The following is an 11,846-nucleotide window of genomic DNA, read 5'->3' on the forward strand; positions in this document are numbered from 1 at the left end:
GATTAGATAGATAAGAATGGAACCAGGCGAGTGCGGTCCCATCCAGCTGGATGACGGTGGAGAGGTGTTGAAGAAGGATGGTGCAGTCAAATGTGTCAAAGACTGCAGACAGTTCGAGAAGGACGAGGAGCGATAGTTTACCTTAGTCACAGTAATATAGGGTGTCATTTGTGACTTTGATTAGAGCCATTTTGGTACTGTGGCAGGGGCAGAAACCTGATTGGAGCAATTCAAACATGGAGTTCTGGGAAAGATGGGCACGGATTTGGGAGTCGACAATGCATTCAAGGACTTTGGAGAGGAAAGGAAGATTGGAGATCGGGCTGAAGTTGGTTTTTAGAGGAGAGGGTAGATGGCGGCAGATTTGAGGGAGAGCGGGACAGTCCCTGAGGAAAGAGACCTGTTACCAATGTCAGCTAACATGGGAGCCAGGAATGGAAGTTGGATGGTCAGCAGTTTACTGGGAATAGGATTGAGGGAGAAGGAAGTGGGTCTCACGGACAAGATGAGTTCGGAGAAGGCATGAGAGGAGATCGTGGAGAAATTGGAGAAAGATGTGAGTTCAGGACTAGGGCAGGAGGGAACCTTAGAGGAAGTGAGGCTGGGTGGGCTAGGGGAAGGGAGGGAAGTGGCCAAGGCAGCTGATCGGATAGTCTCAATCTTAGCGACATACGAACAACGGCGGACAGGTGAAGTCCATCTGATCCATCCAGCCTGTCCCACACAATTGCGATACCTTGCTTAGCACCATATACACTCCACCCCACCCCAAACCACCTGGGGGAGGCCAAAAAAACACAGATTAAAACCCCAGGCCAATTTGGGGGAAAAAATCTGGGACATTCCTCTCCGACTCATCGACGCAATCAAAACTAATCCAGGAGATCACCCTGGCCTTGAATTCCCTGCAGTACCTACCTTCTGTAAGAGATGATCTCAGCCACAGCCAAAAACAAATCCAGCTTTTGCTTGAAGGAATTCAGTGAGTGCATCCACCACATGAAATGGCAGCTTGTTCCAGAGGTCTACTGTTCTCTGGGAAAAGAACCACCTCCTGACATCTAACCTAGATCTAGCTGTATACAACTTAAATTTGTGCCTCTGGTCCTGCCTAACCTATTTAATTGAAATAAACTGTCAGCTGGAACACTGTCTATTCCTTTCATTATCTTATAAATGTCAATCAGATCCCCCCGCTAAGTCTATGCTGCTCTAAGGTACAGAGTTCCAACTCTTTTAGCCTATCTTGATAACTAAGGTGGTACTTTGGGCAGGGTTGTCATCAACAAGGTCCCTCGAAGGTCGGCGGGCGGAAAATGAGGGACTAACTAACACTGCCAATTTGGGTGGCAGCCGGAGGGAACTCCCAATCTCGGCATGGAGTCGGGCCCAAGAAGGGTCGAAGAGCTGCAAAGAAACAGCATTAAAAAAAAACCCATCGGAAGACCTTCAGGGGACCCCATCCAGGTAAGTCCCTGCAAAGAAAAAAAGAAACAAATGTTTACTCACCTTTTTTTTCAGCTCTTCATACTCACCGTCGGGGACAGACCAGCCTCCTCGCACCGGTCCACCCCCCCCCCCGTTCTTGTGCCGACTCCCGCCGACTCCCGCCGCACCAATCTGGCATCTCAGCGGGCGGGAGTCCACTTACGCCACTCGGCCAACCGCTGACGCCAGCGGGTGGTTCCCGGCAGTTCTCTCCTCCTGCCCACTCCAGGCCAGATCGAAACTGGCACCGGGCGGAACCCGAGGAGGAATGTTGGCGGCAGTGGGCAGCAGTGGGTGGCAGTGGGCGGTGAGTGCATCAATTTCGGGCCCGTTGTGTGGAGTCGCTTGCAGTTGTGTGTTGAGTGGTAGTCAGTCCTTGTTTGGAGAGTGGGAGAAAGTCCACTCTGTCGATGCATTCCACTGCAATTTCTGTTGGTGATCTCTCCATGTTTTCGAGGTATGCGCGCGAGAGGATGTCTGCTAGGTACATTTCTTTTCCTGGTCATATTGGTTGAGCCGAATGAGCAGATTTTTCAGTCGCTTGGGTGCTGCGTCGTATAGCAACCAAAGGCTTATGGTCTGTTCATAGCGTGATCTTGCGACCATATACATATTGGTGGTTTTGTTCCATTCCGAAAGCTTGAGCAAGCAGCTCCTTTTCGATTTGAGAGTATCGCGTTTCTACTGGAGTGAGCGCTCGGCTCGTGTATGCAATTGGTTGTCCCTGTTGCGGAAGGACGAACCCAAGACCCTTGCTCGAGGCATATCCTTGACCTTCGGTTGCAAGTTTGTGGTCAAAGTACCTGAGCACTGGAAAATCTGTCACGCGTTGTTTGATAGCTTTAAACGCTTTGACTTGTTCTTCAGTCCATTTCCAGACCATGTCTTTATGAATCGCAGGGGCTTGCTGAAGTCTGAAAGATCTGGCAAGAATTTTGCGAGGTACCTTGTCATGCCGACAAATTGTTGTACACCTGCGACATCCTGCGGTTTCTGCATTTCGTTGATTGCAACCACTTTGCTTGGGTTGGCTTTGAGTCCATCACCAGACAGTATGTGTCCCATATATTTCACTTGGGACCCCTTGTATTCAAACTTATTGAAGTTTAGTTTGATGTTTCGCTCTCTGCATCGCTGCATGAATTTGCGTAAGTTTGCGTCATGAACGTGATTGGCCTTTTTAAGTATCTCACCGCGTCTAGTGATCAAGATATCATCTGCAATCTTGTAGACTCCATCTAGACCCTCGAGGTTCTGGGCTAGCTTCTGCTGGAAGATTTCCGGGCAGGACTGATGCCAAATGGCGTTCTATTATATCAATATCATCCCCATGAATTTTGGAAGGTCGTGAGGTAGGAGGACCCTGTGTCTAATTCACATTGCAAGAAACCCTCCTTGCCATCTGCTTTAGTAAAGACCTTTACATTTGACATCTGTGGCAAGATGTCATCGATCACTGGAAGTGGATAATGTCCACGTTTCAGGGCATTGTTCAGATGTTGAGGTTCGATACATACTCGTATCTTTCCATTTGATTTTTGTACAGTCACTAGACTGGATACCCAGTCCGTCGGTTCAACTACTTTCGTGATGATTTGTCGATTTTCCAAACCATCGAGTTCCTCTTTCAGCGTTTGTTTGATCGCTATTGGCACCCGTCTGGGTGGCATTACAGCTGGTGTCACTGATTCATTAAGTTCAAGGTGAACTGTCCCTGGCATGTGTCCAAGTCCCTTAAACACATCCGGCTACACATTGTTGACATCAGTTTTTGACGCTAGCGAGATGTTTTCCTTGTTCGTCGTTTGCAATTCGCTTGGTTCATTTACCACTGCGTTATTCTAATGCTGCACTTTTATCAGTTGTAGCTGTTGAGCAGTGCGTGAGCCAATCAGTGGGGCACTTTGGTTCTCAATGATCACAAAGGGCACAATGTACTTTTGCTTGTTCTTTTTTTTTCAATTTAACTCTATTTATTTGAGAGATCTCAGACAGCAATGTGGAGGTTTAAGATGGCGTTCCTTCATAGACCCTCTCTCTCACTCCTATATCTCCTAGCTAGAGAGCGCTATACAGTATTTCGATCAATCAATCAATCATCATAGGCAGTCCCTCGGAATCTAGGAAGACTTGCTTCCACTCTTAGAAATGAGTTCTTAGGTGGCTGAACAGTCCAATCCGGGAACCATAGTCTCGGTCACAGGTGGGACAGATAGTCGTTGAGGGAAGGGGTGGGTGGGACTGGTTTGCTGCACGCTCCTTCTGCTGCCTGCGCTTGTTTTCTGCATGCTCTCGGCGATGAGACTCGAGGTGCTCAGCGCCCTCCCGGATGTACTTCCTCCACTTAGGGCAGTCTTTGGCCAGGGACTCCCAGGTGTCAGTGGGGATGTTGCACTTTATCAGGGAGACTTTGAGGGTGTCCTTGTAACGTTTCCTCTGACCACCTTTGGCTCGTTTGCTGTGGACGAGTTCCGAGTAGAGCGCTTGCTTTGGGAGTCTCGTGTCTGGCATGCGGGCAATGTGGCCTGCCCAGCGGAGTTGATCAAGTGTGGTCAGTGCTTCAATGCTGGTGATGTTGGCCTGATCGAGGATGCCAACGTTGGTGCGTCTGTCCTCCCAGGGGATTTGTAGGATCTTGCGGAGGTATCGTTAGTAGTATCTCTCCAGCGACTTGAGGTGTCTGCTGTAAATGGTCCATGACTCTGAGCCATACAGGAGGGTGGGTATTACTACAGCCCTGTAGATCATGAGCTTGGTGGCAGTTTTGAGGGTCTGGTCTTCAAATACTCTTTTCCTCAGGCGGCCGAAGGCTGCACTGGCGCACTGGAGGCAGTGTTGAATCTCGTCGTCAATGCCTGCTCTTGTTCATAAGAGGCTCTCAAGGTATGGGAAATGGTCCACGTTGTCCAAGGCCACGCTGTGGATCTTGATGAGTGGGGGGCAGTGCTGTGCGGCGAGGACAGGCTGGTGGAGGACCTTTGTCTTACGGATGTTTAGCATAAGACCTATGCTTTCATACGCAGTATATCAATACCTCCTAGCTAGAGGGTGCTATACAGTATATCGATACCTCCTAGCTAGAGGGCGCTATACATTATCTCATTATAAGCTGATTGTATGTTTTCCAGATCATCAACTATTGATTATCACTCAATCAATTTAGAACTGTTCATCCTTAAATCTGGATGTCCGTCTGCCTGCATCAGTGGCACTGCATTGTGTCTATTGGCGTCCAACAGCGGCTAAAGAAACGAGATTAAACTAACTGACATCATCGCTCAGAGTTCCCGAATGCGTTTCTATCCCCAACATTATGGCGATTCAATCCTGGCTCTGCTTCTCGCCCAGTGACAGCGCAGGTCGGAGGTCATCGAGCCGGATTCCTTGTTTATTCCCAGCGTTTATTTTAATTACCAGATAATCGGGAGGGCCACTGGTCAGGTGCTCCAGCCCTCAGTGCCCGATCTGTGCTTCAGTCAAGTGAAACTCTGCCCCAGGAGCAAAGTCCTTGCATTTCCAGCCCTCAGTTATATGAGCAGGTGAGTGAGTGCTAGACATGGCTCGGCAGAAGAACATGGCCTTAGGTGTGGGGCCTCATTGCCATAATTCTAATATTAAAATGAGACCTGCGCTGACATCTCGCTGCGGAATTTCCTTGCCCCGGGATGGGACGCTGCAGGCTTGCCCTTCCAGTCACCCAGTCCCTGATACTGCCGGAGGCACCTCACAACATCAACACTCGGACCCTGTGTGATCCAGGGGAAGAACAGGGAAAGGGGTGCGGAGTAGGGTCAATTGAAGAGCTAGCAGCAGGTACGATGGGCCGAATGCCCGGCTGTAGGTTTTATCACTCAGCTCGAGAAGTTGACTGTGTACTTGTCCCGTGAAGACTCACTTTCTCAATAACATCCAAATGGGTTACCATTCACTGAGTCAGAAAGTCGAGGGTTCAAGCCCCACTTAACCTGTCCTCTCAGGTGGGCGTAAAAGATCCCATGGCACTATTTTGAAGAAGAGCAGGGAAGAACTCTCCAGTGTCCTGGACAATATTTATCTCTCAACTAACAGCACTAAAAAAAACAGATAATCTGGTCATTATCACATTGCTGTTGGTGGGATCCTGCTGTGCGCAATTGGCTGCCGCGTTTCCCAAATGGCAACAGTGACTAGACTGCTGTAATGTATGCACCTGTTGAGTTGTGAGTAGCCAGTCATGTGATGTTCACAAGACTCAATAAAACCCCGGCCAGTTGGGTTCGGGGGATCCACGATGAGGCAGGTGGTTGTGAGCCTGGTGGATGAACTGGTAATGTGTAGTGTGATTGTTAAACCTTTGCTAATAAATCAACTCGTTCTTAATAGCAATGTGTTGCTATGAATTCTTAAGCAAAGAACCCGTGAAGCAAATACATTACAGCTGCAACACGTACTTTGTTTCCTGTAAGATGCATTAGGGTGTCCGGAGGCCGTGAAAGCGGCTATATAAATGCAAGTTCTTTTTCTCACTGTGGAAAGAGGGAGAAAATGGACACTGTCACACAGGCCTAGATGTGATCATTCCCAGCCCATTTATTTGCTTTCACTAAGGGGGCACTGTAGGACCCTCAGGTTCTTAATGGTCCAGTCTGTCCCCAACCTTGAGTCCCAGTTTAACATTTAGTTCAGGAATTCCCTCCGCAAACCTCTTTGCCTCTCCTCTTATCAGACTCGGCTTCAAAGCTCTCTCTTTGACCAAGCGTTTGGTCACCTGTCCTCATGTCTCTGGGGTGATGGGTGAACGGGATTGAGGGCAGCGAATGGCCACAATTGTGTGTAGAGTGAAAGAAAGATCTTGCATTTCTATAGCGCCTATTAACCTCCGGAGTTCTCAAATTCTTTCCAGCCAATGAATTACTATATTCCCGACTGGATAGTCAGGCATTAAATGGGCAGACACTGCCAGAAACTGTACAGTGCAGCACTGTTGGACTTTAGCACGGATTACCACAAGAGGGAGCTCCGAGATAAAGCACGCAGGGGCAAGTGAAGGGAACGGAACGGAATAAACCCCGGAGAAGGAGAGGCAGAAAGACGGTGAGCAATGGGCAGTCGGCAGCAGTGGGATGGAATCCAGGGCAGGATGGGGACCAGCAGAAACCAGCAGACCACAGCTAACCCAGCATTACAACCGTGACTACACTTCACAAAGTACACTGAAATCCACTTGCCACAGTTTGTAACATACAAAATCCTTACAGGGCTGGACAGGGTAGATGCAGGGAGGATGTTTCCTCTGGCTGGGGAGTCTAGAACCAGGGCTCACAGTCTCAGAATAAGGGGTCGGCCATTTAAGACTGAGATGAGGAGAAATTTCTTCACTCAGGGGGTGGTGAATCTTTGGAATTCTCTACCCAGAGCTGTGGAGGCTCAGTCGTTGAGTATCGTTGCAGCGCGACAGCTGCAGAAAAAATGCAGGGAGCAGCGCCAGCCCTTATACATGGCCTTCTTCGACCTTACAAAGGCCTTTGACACTGTCAACCGCGAGGGTCTAAGGAGCGTCCTCCTCCGCTTCGGATGCCCCCAAAAGTTCGTCGACATCCTCCGCCTGCTCCACGATGACATGCAGGCCATGATCCTTACCAACGGATCCATCACAGACCCAATCCATGTCCGGACTGAGGTCAAACAGGGCTGCGTCATCGCCCCAACCCTCTTCTCAATCTTCCTCGCTGCCATGCTCCACCTCACAGTCAACAAGCTCCCCGCTGGAGTGGAACTAAATTACAGAGCCAGTGGGAAGCTGTTCAATCTTCGCCTCTCCAGGCCAGATCCAAGATCACCCAAACCTCTGTTGTCGAGCTACAGTACGCGGACGACGCCTGCGTCTGTGCACAGACAGAGGCTGAACTCCAAATCATAGTCAACGCATTTACTGAGGTGTACGAAAGCATGGGCCTTACGCTAAACAGCCGTAAGGCAAAGGTCCTCCACCAGCCTGTCCTCGCCGCACAGCACTACCTCCCAGTCATCAAGATCCACGGCGTGGCCCTAGACAACGTGGACCACTTCCCATACCTCAGGAGCCTTTTATCAACAAAAGCAGACAATGATGACGAGATTCAACACCGCCTCTAGTGCCCCAGCGCAGCCTTCGGCCGCCTGAGGAAAAGAGTGTTTGAAGACCAGGCCCTCAAATCTACCACCAAGCTCATGGTCTACAGGGCTGTAGTAATACCCGCCCTTCTGTGTGGCTCAGAAACATGGACCATGTACAGGAGACACCTCAAGTCGCTGGAGAAATACCACCAGCGATGTCTCTGCAAGATCCTACAAATCCCCTGGGAGAACAGATGCACCAACATCAGTGTCCTCGTCCAGGCCAACATCCCCAGCATCGAAACACTGACAACACTTGATCAGCTCCGCTGGGCAGGCCACATTGTCCGCATGCCAGACACGAGACTCCCAAAGCAAGCGCTCTACTCGGAATTCCTTCATGGCAAAGAGCCAAAGGTGGACAGAGGAAACGTTACAAGGACACCCTCAAAGCTTCCCTGATAAAGTGCAACATCCCCACCGACACCTGGGAGTCCCTGGCCAAAGACCGCCCGAAGTGGAGGAAGTGCATCCGGGAGGGCGCTGAGCTCCTCGAGTCTCGTCGCCGAGAGCATGCAGAAACCAAGCACAGGCAGCGGAAGGAGTGTGCGGCAAACCTGTCCCATCCACCCTTTCCCTCAAACACTGTTTGTCCCACCTGTGACAGGGACTGTGGTTCTCGTATTGGACTGTTCAGCCACCTAAGAACAGTGGAAGCAAGTCTTCCTCGATTCCGAGGGACTGTCTGTGATGATGATGATGATGATTCAAGACCGAGATTGATAGATATTCGGGGAATCGATCGATATGGGGACAGTGCAGGAAAGTGGAGTTGAGGTTGAAGATCATGCATACAAAAGCAAAATACTGCGGATGCTGGAATCAAAACAGGAAATGCTGGAAATCTCAGCAGGTCAGGCAGCATCTGTGGAGAGGAAGCAGCGTTAATGTTTCGGGTCGATGACCCTTCGTCAGAACCGGAGAGTGTTCGGAATGAACACATTCTTAACAAGCCCTGAAAGGGGGAGGGGAAGAAAGAACAAAAGGGAAGGTCTGTGATAGGGTGGAAGACCGGAGAGATTAGAGAGACAAAAGGGATGATGGGCCGAATACAAATGGTAATGGCAAGAGTTAGAAAAACATTAGTCGAGATAGAGTGTGAATGGCGGGATAATGACCAACGGCCATTGGAGACAAGGAGAAAAAAAGAAACAGGCTCTGAGGGAGGGGGGGCAAAGATTGGCAGGGGTTATGCTCTGAAATTGTTGAACTCGATGTTGAGTCCAGAAGGCTGTAAAGTGCCTAAACGAAAGATGAGGTGCTGTTCCTCGAGCTTGCGTTGAGCTTCATTGGAACAGTGCAGGAGGCCGAGGACGGAGAGGTCAGAGTCGGAGTGGAGCGGGGAATTAAAGTGACAGGCGACCGGAAGCTCAGGGTCACACTTGCGGACTGAACGGAGGTGTTCCGCAAAACGGTCACCCAATCTACGCTTGGTCTCCCCAATGTAGAGGAGACCACATCGTGAGCAGCGAATACAGTATACTACATAGAAAGAAGTACAAGTAAATCGCCGTTTCACCTGGAAGGGGCCCTGGATAGTGGGAAGGGAGGAGGCCAAAGGGCAGGTGTTGCATCTACTGAGCTTGCACGGGAAGGTACCGTGGGAACGGGAGGGGGTGCCGGGGGTGACTGCGGAATGGACCAGGGTGTCGCGGAGGGAGCGGTCCCTTCAGAATGCAGGGAGGGGAGGGGAGGGGACGATGTGATTGGTGGTGGGATCACGCTGGAGGTGGCGGAAATGGCGGAGGATGATCCGTTGAACGTGGAGGCCGGTGGGGTGAAAGGTGAGGACAAGGGGAACCCTGTCGTGGTTCTGAGAGGGAGGGGAAGGGGTGAGAGCAGAGGTGTGGGAAATAGAATGGACACGGTCGAGGGTCATGTTAACTGCGGAGGGGAATCCTCGGTTGAGGAAAAAGGAAGATCAGCCATGATCTCATTGAATGGCGGAGCATGCTCGAGGGGCCAATTGGCCGACTCCTGTTCCTATTTGTTATGTTCTTATGTAACTGTAACTTAACGTCCATCTCTTTGTATTCCAGCCCCCTTGAGATGATGGCAGTGCTGAGCTCCACTGTTGCCATCCTAATACTACAAGACTGACATCAGTTGCAGCACAGGACGGCACAGAGATGTCTAATGCTTCACATATTGCACAATGGGCTTTACTCACTCACAAGACGACAATGGCTAACATCTCTGTAATTCAATCAGAGCAGTGAATAACAGAGTATAGGAGAAATAAAAGGAGAGAATGCTGGAAATACACAGCAGGTCTGTCAGAATCTGTGAAGAGAGTCTTGGTGGAGAAGCTTCATTTGAAGTGGGAAGTGGAACTGAAGAAAGGGGACGGACAAAAGAGAGGAACCACTTGCATTTCTATAACACCCTCTATAACCTCAGGATGTCCCAAAGCGCTTTACAGCCAATGAAGTACTTTTTGAAGAGTAGTCGCTGTTGTAATGTGATAGATGGACCAGTTAACAGGTAGATGGAGCCTCGGTTTAACATCTCATCCAAAAAGAATTGCAGTCGGCTTCACATGATACTGCCAGCTGTGGCTCAGTGTGAGTCAGAAAGTTGTGGGTTCAAGTGTCCCACTCCAGGGACTTGAGCACATAAATCTCGGCTGTCACTCCAGTGCAGTGCTGAGGGAGCGCTGCACTGTCGGAGGTGCCGTCTTTCGGATGAGATGTTAAATCAAGGCCCCGTCTGCTCAGGTGGACGTAAAAGATCCCATGGTGCTATTTTGAAGAGGAGCAGGGGAGTTCTCCCCAGTGTCCTGGCCAATATTTATCCCCTAATCAACATCACAAAAAACAGACGATCTGGTCATCATCATATTTTGTGGGAGCTTACTGTGTGCGAGTTGGCTGCTGCGTTTCCCACATTACAACAGTGACTACACTTCAAACGTACTTCATTGGCTGTAAAGTGCTTTGGGATATCCTGAGGGTTGTGAACAGCAAGGTCTTTCTTTATCAGTCATGGAATTGGGCAGAGTATTTAATTTAACGGTGGTAAATGTGCTGCTCATTATATGCATTTCTTGCTCAATTAATGGATTTGCACAGGGAGATTTAGAAAGACAACTTGAAGTAATAATAGACTCATCGATTTCAATGTCCACAATATATAGTATCGCAACTGAAAAAGCTAACAGAAAGCTGGGATAGGTAGTCAGAACAGTAACGTCTTGATGGGTCTTTACATAGAAACATAAAACATAGAAAATAGGTGCAGGAGCAGGCCATTCGGCCCTTCGAGCCTGCACCGCCATTCAATAAGATCATGGCTGATCATTCAACCTCAGTACCCCTTTCCTGCTTTCTCTCCATACCCCTTGATCCCTTTGACCGTAAGGGCCATATCTAACCCCCTCTTGAATATTTCTAACGAACTGGCCTCAACAACTTTCTGCAGAAGAGAATTCCACAGGTTCACCACTCTCTGAGTGAAGAAATTTCTCCCATCCCGGTCCCAAAATGGCCTACCCCCCCCACTCTTAGACTGTGACCCCCGATTCCAGAACGGGAACATTCTTCCTGCCTCTTCCTGTCCAATCCCGTCAGAATTCTGTGAGATCCCCTCTCATTTGTCTAAACTCCAGTGGATACAAGCCCAGTTCATCCAATCTCTCCTCATATGTCCGTCCTGCCATCCCGGGAATCAGTCTGGTGAACCTTCGCTGTACTCCCTCAATAGCAAGAACGTCCTTCCTCAGATTAGGAGACTTCCAGGTGACCACACCCACCAGTGACTGCTTTCCCTTATTATTTTTTATCTCCACCCAAGATTCTACATCTTGATCTTCTGAGCCAATAGCATTTCTCACTAACGCACTGGTCTCATCCTTTATTAACAGAGCTACCCCACCTCCTTTTCCTTTCTACCTATCCGTCCGAATTGTCAAATACCCTTGAATATTCAGTTCCCAGCCTTGGTCACCTTGCAACCACGTCCCTGTAATGGCAATCAGATAACACCCATTTATTTTTATTTGTGCCGTCAACTCATTTGTCTTGTTACGAATGCTTCATGCGTTCAGATATAGAGCTTTTAATTTTGTCTTATATGTATACCCTCTGTCCCTCTGTCACACTCTGGTTATCATTACCCCTAATGCTACCTGCTCTTGTGCCTTCTTTCTCTTTCACTTTTAAAATTTCCGCTTACCGGATCCCTCCGCCCGCACTATTTAGTTTAAAGCCCTCGCTTGTGGGCTC

Source organism: Pristiophorus japonicus, chromosome 26 (genome assembly GCF_044704955.1).
Source record: "Pristiophorus japonicus isolate sPriJap1 chromosome 26, sPriJap1.hap1, whole genome shotgun sequence".
Classification (NCBI taxonomy): domain Eukaryota; kingdom Metazoa; phylum Chordata; class Chondrichthyes; family Pristiophoridae; genus Pristiophorus; species Pristiophorus japonicus.